Genomic DNA, 13716 nt, shown 5'->3' with positions numbered 1-13716 from the left:
TATATGCTATCTCACATAATCAAGCTAGTTGCAGGATTGACCCATTAAAATATCTACTCAACAAAGTTGCTCTCACAGGAAGGATAGATAAATGGGTGATGATTCTAAGTGAGTTTGACATCCAATACACAAACAAAAAGGATATCAAAGGTCAAGATATCATAGATCAACTAGCAGAAGCACCATTACAAGACAGTCATCAAATCCATGTTGATTTTCCATATACAAATATTATCATGGTATCGACAAAACCATGGATCTTATACTTTGATGGATCGTACACACAACATGGATCAAGTGCCGATGTCCTATTGATCACTCTAGAAGGACACACTATTCTAAGATCTTACAGATTGATGTTTCCTTGCACAAATAACATAGCTGAGTATGAAGCTCTAGTAATAGGCATCAAAATGGTCGTAGAGTGGAAGATCACAGAGTTGAAAGTCTTTGGAGACTCCCAATTAGTCATTAATCAGGTTAACAATGACTATCAAACAAAGGATGACAAGCTGATGCCCTACAAGTGCATGGTGGATGACTTCAAGAAGTACTTTGTGGACATCAAATTTGAGCAGATTCCAAGGTTGGACAACAAAGCTGCAAACACCATAGCAACCATCACCTCACTCCTAAAAATACTCGACAAATAGAGTCATTATGAGTTCCTGGTGGAATAACTGTTTTCCCCTATCTATGAAAATTCTGAATCCCAAGTCATATGCCACATAGTAGGTTTCGACTCACCCCGCTATGGAAAGATCTATGCCTACCTAAAAGATAATATCCTTCCACTAGATCTCCAAAAATGAGAAACATAACTTTATTCATCAAGCAGCCTACCATACCCTAACTGATGAGGAACACATATTACACTTTTATTATAGTTATATTTTATGCTTTTATTGATCTTCAAACTTATATTCCTGGTGACATAACTTATTTGCACACATGTTTATTTAATTTTTACTATGATACTCTGCTAATTATAAGTAATATTAGAAGTAATGTTTATGATGCAATGTTTATCTTTTTGCTTGTTTAAATGATGAGAATGTGATGGTAATCGGAATTATATCTTCCAATTATCTTTTATCTTCATTTATCTATTTTTACATACTTTTTTGAGTAAACAAGTAGAATTCAAAAAGGTTCATGACAACTACCACATAGAAGATGATAATCTCCAGTTATTTCAAAATAAAATATCTCCCTTGATCTCTCTTTCTGTTCCTACCTCATTGACGTCTTTCAGAACTCAACTTCATCTCGGAGTTGATTTATTTCCTTTAGTTTATTTTTCTCCTATTATTACTATCGCTTTAGGTGGGTAACCTTAGTTTGAAATTTGAATAAGGATATTTATATATCCCATTGTTCTCATATTAGGAAGAAAGTTAGAAATCATGAAAATTAGTCAGTACTTAGTTTCAGTTGAGAATTTTTTTTTATAATACTCAGAACCTGTTTTACTTCCTTTCGAAAGTACATATCAATGAAAGTATTGTTCCCAAAAATGGGTTTACAGTACAACAAGGTAGAAACCAAGCTGATTCTTCAAATATCTATGGAGAAGCGAACTCCAACTATTAAAATCCTCAAGAAACTTGGAGCAATTGACAAGGATTCTGCAAATCTTCTACGCTTTGGGCTCCGCACAACCCGAGAGGGTAATCCCTTTAGTGAATTTTATGATCTCTACACCACACTCAAAGATTCACTAAAACAAAGCAAGTTATTTCATATGCATGCTCAACAACAGGGAGAGCACTCAAGGATGGCAAGTCCTCCAGTGATCCTCAACCCAATTGAAACATGAGATGGGTAGGACAGACATTAAAAGACATGAAATGAAAGGTATTCTAATATTCAACAAATTATAGCTATCTGTCAGTGAATTTGAACACAAGACTGATATTTAAAATCAATTATAATTTGTGATTAGTACCTTACTCCATTGGGTACCTGAAGATACAAGATGTAAAATGAAAATGTGACTTAATTTTATCTAATAGTATAAGATCTAAGATAATATTGCCTTACAATATATCTCATTCACAATCCCAATCTAAACTACTTATCTAAATCCCTACATAAGCCCTATCACTCTGTAATTCCACTCAAGCATTTAATCTAGGCAAGAAGAAAAGTCACCTCTAAACTAGAGGACGAGCTTCATCCTTCATGCCCATGATTAGAGAAAGTGGAAGGAGGAGCCTAAGGGGAAACATAATATGTTGGGGAGGGGTAGAAAATTCCATGCAGTCACAAAGATGACTGGCTGCCACTTCCCACCCAAACAAATCCTTCTTTCATTCCTTGTGGGCTCCTGCTTCAAATCCCCTGCCATCCAGTGGCAGAGTAGAAGCAGAGGATGTGCCATGCATGGCCTTTTTTTTCATTAAAAAGGCATTCATGCCACCTCTGAAAATACTTCTCACTTTCACAACCCCTCTGACAATAAACAAACTCACACAGGAGAAAAAACACCCATCCAATATCATAGAGCACACATCAACTCCATGCACGATCTTGCTCAAACATCATCTTCATTTTTGAGGAAAGAACCCCTCTTAGAAAATGAAAAGGCTTCTTCTCTCTTCTATAAATTAATTCACCAACCCATCATATTTATAATAAAAAACACTTCATCTGGTGATGCTCATTCACGTGAAAAATCATCATTTTGGTGCCTTCAACTCACCCTTCTAGCTATGGACTCTAGAAATCATGCCTATCAAATCCACTGCATCCTTCTAAGGTTCATCTTAAGTGAATGATTTTGTTTTGATTTTATTCCCCCTTGATTGTACAAATTCTACTTCAGAATCCCTGACAACAAGCAACCTCTGATTTCTCAGAGAAATCCATGATCTCCCATCTCTAACTCAGAAGCTATCGAGCCCTTTTATGCCTTTGAAACCGTTATCCTTGCTTGTCTTAATCAAACTTGACTCAGTAGCAATATTCAAACTAGTCCCTCAGGAATGAGTCAACATCTAAGTGTCCTGACTTGTCACTATCCTATTCCATGTCGACAAGCCTGCATTTTGTTTGTTCTAACTTTCCCTTGCAGGTGACAAAAAAATACCTTTGATTACCTTTTAAAAATTAGTTTGAAACTCTGCCATAGATCCTATCCAGCTTGGTGAATCAAATGATCACTAATGGTCAATCTGGCATTGACCTTCCATTGTGGCTTGTGGACCCATCAAATATGTGATGTAGCAATGCCATGTCATCTCCTAGGCTAACATTGTCTGCAGCCCCACCATCGGTCTTCTTGGTCAGCCCGGAACACATGGCATCATCTTGTGATGCCACGGTCCTTATCCCTCTTGCATCTTCCTTCACGGGGTTATCAAGGCCGTTGGATCTATTTTCACTTTACCTTGTGACCATAGTGCCCACCAACCTTTGCAAATTAAAAGTTGAGCACCTTTTCACCTAGATTATAACATCACCATCCATTGAAACATGCACAAATTGATGGGACCTTTAATAGTCTTTTTTTTACCTCTTGAGAACCGATAACATGGGAAATTTAAAAAGTCAAATCACTGGCTCACCCTTCTCCATCGAGGGCATGTAGCATCATCTTGTGATGTCACGGTCCATATCTTCCTTGTACTTTCAATTGCGGGGCTACGCGAATCGTAGGATCTGCTCGTGATTTAACATAAAGCCATCGAAAAAATACATAAGACTTTAGACTTAGGAAAATTTAGGCGCTAGCAGAAAATATTAAACGGGGACTGCCTAGGGTAATTTTGTGTGCAACTTAGGAAAAACCATAAAGGGAATGGCCAAACGCGACTTAATGCTTAGGAAAAAGAATGACCCTGTGAACGGTAATCGACCCTTGGCTTTAAGTGGAAAAAGGTAACACCGAATTATAAAAAGCCTAGGGTTTTTTGATAATTTTTTTATCAAAATCCATAGAACCCTAAAACCCTAAACCTCTAAGGGCAAGAACATAGAACACAATAATTCTAAAAAATTAAAAAATCATCAAGGCATGAAAATCTCTTGGATTGTCATTTTTAGGACTATCAGTGGCTCTAGTTGGGGACATTCATTTTATAGAAATGAAGCGAGAATCGAGAATCTTTGGTGAAGCAGACCACATTGCAGAGCAGACCAAAAAGGAGTTACCTGGACATGGCAACATCAATGGAAAGGAAACTACCTGACTTATATACAAAAACTAAACTAATTCTCATGGATAGTAACTACTTTAAGAAAAGTAGAGCTTCAAAAATTGTCCATGAAAAGGCAATTCAAGAAGAAAACGATAACTACTTCATTGGGCATAGAGTCAAAAAAGATTACTCTACCCCAAGTTGCTTTTGGCCTAAAGGTCAAACCACATGTGATGGCCCAGGGCCATTTGAAAATTAGTCAATGTTTTCCTCAGTCAAATATGTAGTTGTGATCGCATTGCATCTTGAACAATCTAAAGATATCACTCTTATACCTCTGTTCATGATCAACAGGCTTTTCATCCTTCACCATGTCATAAAAACCATTTATCTCAGTACATTCTTCACTGATTTTAACTTTATCACTAGTCATTACTTGAAACAAATAATACCCATGCTCAATATTTGAAACAAAAACATGTCAAAAACAACATTCACCAAGTTTCATGATAACCCCATAAAACTTAAGAGGGAAGTAAGAGATTTTATACTCTGTTCTGCAAATGGCATCCTGAAAATTGGTCTCTCCATTTGTTTGCACCTCCATAGCATATTCAACATTGAAAAACTCTTGCAAACATAATACAAACTCATTACATATGTCAAAAGAAATGATCTCATATGCTGGTCCATCCAACATAGATACTAGTTTAAAAATATCCACATCTGAACAATCAACATTTGAAAACCATTCTAATTCACTTATGTCTTCTATTGACATAGTCACTGATTCTTGATCAACATTTTGCACACTCATGTCACTATATGATGAAAAGGCATCATCATTCATCTTCTCAACAAAATTATCCTTATGCACATGAAAAGTTTCCAAATCTGATTTCAAAGTATCATGTGGAGCAACAAGGCAACAATCTTCTTCATCCACTTCACAACCTTGGATGATATCAATGAACTTTACTCTCTCATATTCGATGTCAACACTTGTAGCATCAGAAAGAAAATCACCCTCATATTCACTAGCCACAAATGTTTCTAAATTAGATTTAAAGAAATCATCAGGATAATAGGTTTCATCATAACCTATGTCATCCTCTTCACTTTCCAATTCTTCACATGAAGCAGACCCTTTACATAAAGCAAACTCACTATATGGTTGATCAATAGATTTGTCTGATGTACTCTTTATTTATTATAAATTTTTGAGTCTCTTCATGCACAACTATTTGTAATGGAAGAACTAGTATGCAACTATTTAAAACATTATTTTCAAGGACACACACCTGAACTAAAAATTCATGCACATTACTTTGGATGAATTCATGTGGCATAGATACAGACTCCAATACATTTTCCTTATTTGAACACACCATGCAACTTTCTATCTCAAGAGCATTATCAACCAAAAATGGTGGCACATCATCATTCAAATTTTCATTATCACACATAATTGAGTTTTGAGAGACTGAATTCATATCATCAAAATTCTACATACTACCATTTTCTTCATCAGATGCACAAGATTCCAATTCTTCATACACACTGTTGGATTTATCTGAAAAACAAGACTGCAGATGAATCTCTTGTGGAATTTCCCTGTTGGACAAACTACTGTTGCTGTCATATGGTGTAATAAATGAAATTATCTCACTAACTTTTTCTTTATTAACATGAGGAATAACCACTACCTAAGACAAGTTCTCTTCACTCACATTTTTGTTTGAAGCATAAGTCATAACGTGGTTAGTGTAATTAGTAGGGATGTAGATGCTTTGACGTTGATCTTTACTTTTTGATTCACATCTTTCTTCAACATCTAACATCTTAGGATAGAACACTCTTGCTGATAGATAACCTCTAGGGATTCCATATTTTAGGTTATTTTCAATATCCATTGATATCCTATAAGCCTGATGCATGGATTTAGGGTCTTTGTCTCTCAACAAATAGCCCATTTCCTCATCAAATGCAGTTAGGTAAACAACTAAACACACTACATCATTTGGCCTATAGCTACTAGGAATATCATCCAATGTTCTTGCAAATCTGAGATTGAAAGTAGGGATTAATTTATCTTCCTTCTTTTGAATATCCATGAATCTTTTTATAACTGATCCTGGATCAACTCTTTCACCAAATGGTTCCATGAAGGCTACTTTTAGTTAATCCCATAAAGAAATAAAACATGCTGGAAAATAAGAAAACCAATCTATGGCATCCCCCTTCAAAGATTGAACAAAAACCTTCATGAGAATATCTTCTTGATTTATCTCAAAATATCTCATCAAATCATAAAACTCTTGCAAATGTTGACGTGCAGATTCTGATCCTTTCCTAGTGAATTCTGGTAAATATTCCCTAACCTTAGTAAGAACAAGGTTTGGGAAGCCTTGAATACCATTAAAACTAAATGGCTTATATCTTCACCTCTCCATTAGGTTTCTTTTGTAGAGTTGCCATGAAGGCTTGCAATAGTGATAGATCTAAAACTATCTTCACCTCTCCATTAGGTTCTTTTGTAGAGTTGCCATCTCTTTGCAAAGGTCAAAATTTTGAACAACGGGAATTTATTTACAGGTCAAAATTGTTCAAAAACAAACACTACAACACCTTCTTATCATCATATGACATCATATGAATTCCATCCTCAACTTGTCAAGGTACTTCATCATGAGAGCTCAAGTTTGCTTCATCTCTTCTGCAAATTCTTTGGTTCTTCTTTAAATAATGCACACTGGTACATAGATCTCAGAGTCGCCACTCACAACTTGTGAAGTATTCAAATAATCATAAATATGGACAAAACCTAGGCAAACTTGCATTGAAAGATGAAATACAAAAGATTCTCAGACAACATTCATGAGAATTGACTCAAACTGACAAGGGATAGATTTAACAAGATCATAAATCTATGAGGAAAAAGGTTTGGGTCTTATGACATGGGAGCAAATCTGAACCATCAAATCACATGAAAACCCATAAAACTTTATGAATTCCCCAATAGAGTTTCCATTTTGTTGGTTCCCAAAAACGGGTTTACACTGCAATAAGGAAGAAACCAAGATGATTTTTCAAATATCTATGGAGAAGACAACTACAATTATTAAAATCCTCAAGAAACTTGGACCAATTAACAAGGATTATGCAAATCCTTCTACGCTTTGGGCTCTGCACAACTTGGGAGGGTAATGCCTTTACTGAATTTTATGATCTCTGCACCACACTCAAAGATTCACTAAAACAAAGTAGATGATCTCATATGCAGGCTCAACAACATGGAGAATGATCAAGGATGACAAGTCACCCAATTGGAACATGAGATGGGTAGGACATACATTAATAGGCATGAAATGAAAGGTATTATGATATTCAACAAATTATAGCAATTTGTTAGTGAATTTGAACACAAGATTGATATTTAAAGACAATTATAAATTGCGGTCAATGCCTTACTCCATTGGGTAGCTGAAGATACAAGATGTAAACTGAAAAACACAACAGAATTTTATCTAATAGTATAATATCTAAGATAATATTGCCTTACAATATATCTCATTTGCAATCCCAACCTAAACTACTTATCTAAATCCCTACATAAGCCCTATCACTCTGCAATTCCACTCAAGCATTTAATCGACCCCTTAGGTCAAAGCATGAAATGAAAAAAAACATACATCATGACATTGCAACAAATGAAAAAACCCTTTATTCTATTCATTTGAAAGATGATAGAATTATACACTGGAAAGAAATAGATCAAAATTTTATTTTTATTAAATAAAATTACTACTTTTGTCACAAAATAAATTTACATATAACTCCTTCAGTAACCTACACAAAGCTTGACACTAAATGCTATTCATTTGCTCTGTAAATGACTTTACAACTTTCTCACTTCACCTAGACTCACTACTGGAACCAGACAAGGAAACCCAAGGAACCAGAACTCAAAAACCTCGAGAGACCCCCCAAAAAGGAACCCTTCTAATGGCCTTGATTTCCCTTTTTATAGAAGAAAAGGGAGAAACAAGCTTCAGGCCAAGAGACACATGTCAATAATAGATTTACTCTCAGCAATTAGACCTAAAAGCCCATATGCGATTCTGTTATAGAAGTATTCTTTATCCATGTGCTAGAACCCATGAATCAAAACTTTCAACTAAAAATTGGTTGAAGCAAATTGATCCATGCCATTATCATCTTGATACCTTTAGATGGAGTGTGAGATGGTATGTTCTATCCAACAGAGCGTATCCCTTCTTGGAAGGGATATGGGGTCCTGGCAAGAAGAAAAGTGGCCTCTAAACTAGAGGAGGAGCTTCAACCTTCATGCCCAAGATCAGAGAAAGTGGAAGGAGGATCCTAAGGGGAAACATAATATGTTGGGGAGGGGTCAAAACTTAAATGTAGTCACAGAGATGACTAGCTGCCACTCCCCACCCAAATAAATCCTTCTTTCATTCCTCTGTGGGCTCCTTCTTCAAACCCCCTACCATCCAGTGGTAAAGTAGAAGCAGACGATGTGCCATGCATGGCCTTTTTTTATAAGAAAAGGATTTCATGCCCACTCTAGAAATCCTTCTCACTTTCACAACCCCTCTGACAATAAACAAACTCACACAGGAGAAAAAACACCCATCCAGTATCATAGAGCACACAACAACTCCATGCACGATCTTTCTCAAACATCATCTTCCTTGCCGAGGAAAGAACCACTCTTAGAAAATGAAAAGGCTTCTTCTCTCTTCTACCATTTAATTCACCACCCCATTGTATTTATAATAAAAAAACACTTCATCCGGTGATGCTCATTCATGTGAAAAATCATCATTTTGGTGCCTTCAACTCACCTCGCTAGCTATGGACTCTAGAAATCATGCCTATCAAATCCACTGCATCCATCTAAGGTTCATATTATATGAATGTGTAGCATCCTAAAATTGCAACACTTGCAATTTCAACTGCATTTGGGTCTTCACGATGGCGGCGCAACGTTGAACCTGAATGGAGACCTCGAAACCTGTTTACGACACCAAAAACTGCATTTTTCTGCACCCTGGCCTGATCCCTCCTTGCACCCTGCTGTCCCGGGAGGTGGGACCATGGCGCCTAGTACCCTGGTCCTTCTGGACTAGGGCACCCAGTGCCCTGGTCCCCCAGGACCATGGCGCCCAGCACCCTGGTCCCTGGCCCTATTTTGGGCCCGGTCTCTTTTGGGCATCGGGTCTTTAAGTTTGCAATTCGGGAAATAATGTTTCCTGGTCAGCCTAAGGTCAGGAAAATTAGTCTATCAGCCCTAATTGACAAGTATATAAACTACTTTTCCTCTCCTAAAAAGGAGGAGAAAGAAAAATAAGCAAGAACAAGACGCGGAAGCGATATTCAAACATTCAAGCATTCAAGCATTCCTTCAAACAATTGAGCATTCTAAGTCTCCATTCAAGGCTAGGTGTTGCATTCAAGACAAGGATTCAACCATTGAAGAGGAGATCACATACAACATACAACATACTACATACATTACACCTTCGCATGTAAGAATATAAAAATTCTTACAACAAGGTATCAGTACTTGTTTACATTACAAACATTTACATTTACAGCATTCTCATTTCTTGGTTAATTCCAAAACCGGGGTTTGACCTAAAGGCAAACCCCTAATCCCTAGCCCCCCAATCATCCTCTCTTTTCTGTGTGTAGGTTGCAGGTACGCAGCTGTAATTGAAGATCTGGAATCCTTGTGCAGAGACGAATAGATCCACCTTCATTTCGCGGATTTTTCGGAGGACCGTGTGCACGCCGGGCACCATCGTCCCATCAACTTTCGCTCAAATTTGCAGAACAACACCATCTTGACATTTTACTGCTAATTCCAGGTCCGCAACTTCATCCCATATCCCTATCTCTATTTATAAGCGAATCTTTCCTACTTTACATGCATTCCTAGTTCAATCTTTCTATCTACATTCTTTACAAAAGAGGGTATCCTTGATGTCACAACCCTTGAAACTCATTTAGAATCCAATCTTGCACTGCGTGGGATTGGATCTTGTGGGTTTCAACCCCTCTTTTGAATGTAAAGTCTCTCCTAAGTGAAAACCATCAACCCTAGTGATCTCCCTTCTCTCTCCTTTGAGTTGGGGAGGGGAGGACAACTAGGGTTCGATTTTTCCGCTTTACAGAATGATTTTGTTCTGATTTTATTTCTCCTTGATTGTACAAATTCTTCTTCAGAATCCCTGACAACAAGCAACCTCTGATTTCTCAGAGAAATTTGTGATCTCCCATCTCTAACTCAGAAGCTATCCAACCCTTTTATGCCTCTGAAACCATTGTCCTTGCTTGTCTTAATCAACCTTGACCCAGTAGAAATCTTCAAACTAGTCCCTAAGGAATGAGTCAACATCTAAGTGTCCTGATTTGTTGCTATCCTGTTCCATATCGACAAACCTACATTCTATTTGTTCTAACTTTCTCGCACAGGTGACAAGAAAATACCTTTGATTACATTTGAAAAATCAGTTTAAAAATTTGTTGTAGATCTTGTCCAGCCTGGTGAATCAAATGATCACTAATGGTCAATCTGGAATTGACCATCAATCGTGGCTTGTGGACCATCAAATATGTGATGTAGCAATGCCATGTCATCTCCTAGCCGAACACTGTCAGCAACCTCACTATCGATCTTCTTGGTTAGCTCAAGACACGTGGCATCATCTTGTGATTCCGCGGTCCTTAACCCCATTGCATCTTCCTTCACGGGGTTACGAGGGCCGTTGGATTTGTTCGCACTTTACCTTGCAACCACAATGCACGCCAACCTTTGCAAATTAAAAGTCGAGCACCTTTTCGCCCAGATTATAACATCACCATCCATTGAAACATGTGCAAATTGATGGGACCATTAGTAGTCTATTTTTTACCTCTTGAGAACCAGTAACATGGGAATTTTGAAAAGTCAAACCAATGGCTCACCCTTCTCCGCTGAGGGCATGTGGCATCATCTCGTGATGTCGCGGTCCATATCTTCCTTGTACTTTCAATCGTGGGGCTGTGCTAACCATAGGATCTGCTTGTGATTTAACATAGTCATCAACAAAATACATAAGACTTAAGACTTAGGAAAATTTAGGCACTAGCAAAAAATATTAAACGGGGACCGTCTACAGTAATTTTGTGTGCAACTTAGGAAAAACTATATAGGGACCGACCGAACATGACTTAATGCTTGGGAAAAAGTTTGGCCCCGCCAATGGTAATCGAACCTTGGCTTTAAGTAGAAAAATGTAACAACAAAATGGGCGAAAGAGTAGAAGCTGGAGATCCTCCACCAAATAGGACATTCTCATATCCTATTAATTTGAACCTTGGAGAAATTGAACCTCCTATGAAAAATATTTCACCCTCTGTACTACCAATGTTTAGAGGAAAAACTTTTGAAGGTCCTGATCAATTTCTCTTTGAATTCAAAGTCTTATGCCAGACTTATGATTACACATCTGATAATCAAAAGTTGAATTTATTCCCCTCCACTTTGAAATAATCTGCATTAAGATGGTTTATGGGATTACGAGCTGGTTCAATCTCTACTTGGCCTGAAATGGAAACAATTTTCTTGGATAAATACCAAGATTATTGTTGGGTTAGAGATATGAAAGAGGAATTTTTTTGGATGAAACAATTAGAAGATGAGATCTTAGAGGATTATGCTGATAAATTCATGTTTGTATATAAAAGGTGTGCCAAAGGACTTAATGATGAAATCAGTCGAACAATTTTCTTACGAGGAGTTGATGATGAATCAAAAGAAGCTTTGAACTTAATGGGGAAAGGAGATATTAACAAGATTGATTTGAACAAAATTGTTGATATTTGCAAAAATTACTCTAGGACAAGAGTTGGGACTAGAGGATCTCAAAGAAACAAAGCTTTGGGACCTGATGTATCTCAAGTTATGGAAGAGTTAGTAAATTTGAAAACTGATATACTCCTCTATCTTAATACTTAGGGAGAAAAGAAAAACATTGAGCCTTTAGCCATCTATTTCTTGAAATGTAGAGGAAAACATCTTATAAGGGAGGGTCCAATGAACCAGATTAAGGTCTGTGAGATTTGTGAGAAAATTCATGCTACAATTTCTTGCAATCATTTACCTGAAATTAAGAATCATTTGAAGAAGCCACCAATAATTGAAGAGGAACTCAATTATGTTGGTCAAAGATCACATAATATTGGCTTTTATTCTTGCACTGGGCAATATGGTTCTAGGAATAATGAGAACTAAAATCAATGGACTCCTCCTCCAATGCAACCACCTTCTACATCATGGGGACCTCCAAAATGGGTTATTCCACAGTGGAATCAATGGAATCAACCTCAGTGGCAATAAAATCAACAACCATGGCAAGAAAATCAACCATAATTTTAACCATGGAAAAATAAAGGGCCGAGACATCCTTGGGTACAACCTCCACCTCTTATCATTGGTCCAAATGCTACCAATGAATAGGTTAACCAACCCTTGATTCCTCCTCAACCAGTTCCTAATACCAAAAACAATCATCTTCAACAAACATACAACACTGATGTTAATCCTTATGGGTTAAGTGTTATTGAAGTGAATGATATCCAACTAAGAAATCGCAACGTTCCTTCTAAAGATAATATCAAAGAGAAAGGAGATGAAGAGGAAGTAAGGGAAGAAGAACCAAACACAAACAAGGATAAAGAAGCAATAGATAAAGCCCCATATCCAGAATGATTGGACATACCATAGAAGCCTCTTGACAACTGTAGATTAGATCATACCAATCTAATAGATTCACTGCTTTTAGAAGAATTGAAAAAGATTAACATTGAAATACCTTTGCTTCAAGCTATCAAGGATATTATAGAAATAAATCAGCTCATTAAGTCACTTCATGTTAAAACACTTGGTAGAAAATAGAAGTTTCCACCTACAATACAATTAGGAACTAAAGCTACTGATGTTTTATTAGGAAGATTACTTCCCCAGAAATATAGTGACCCTGGGAGTCCTGTGATTACCTTGAGCATAGGAGGAGTTGAAATACCAAATGTGTTGATCGATTTAGGAGAAGCCATAAATGTTATCACAATCGATACGATATAAATGTTTGAAATGACCCAAGTCCAACCAACAACAACTATACTTCAGTTAGCAGATCAGTCTACTGCTAGACCTGAAGGGGTCCTGGAAAATGTCATAGTAACTATAGACAAATGGGATTATCCAGTATATTTATTGGTATTAAAGGCTAGAAGAAAGGCATCAAGATATCCAATTATTCTTGGAAGACCTTGGTTAGCAACTGCTGCAGCTCTAATAGATTGCAGATCAGGTAGTATGACCATTTCTAATGGTCATAAACAAAATGAATTAACACTTTATCCTCCATTAAAACCAACAATTTACTCTAATACTCAACAATGGGTTGATGAGGATACAGACTCAGAAAGGGATGGAATTGTTGGATTAGCCATGGTTACACTAACATAACATGTTGAAGAATATGAAGATTATGTGGACAAGGGA

This window comes from Cryptomeria japonica, chromosome 6, assembly GCF_030272615.1.
Source record: "Cryptomeria japonica chromosome 6, Sugi_1.0, whole genome shotgun sequence".
NCBI classification, from domain to species: domain Eukaryota; kingdom Viridiplantae; phylum Streptophyta; class Pinopsida; order Cupressales; family Cupressaceae; genus Cryptomeria; species Cryptomeria japonica.
Note: the sequence above shows the minus strand (reverse complement) of the source record.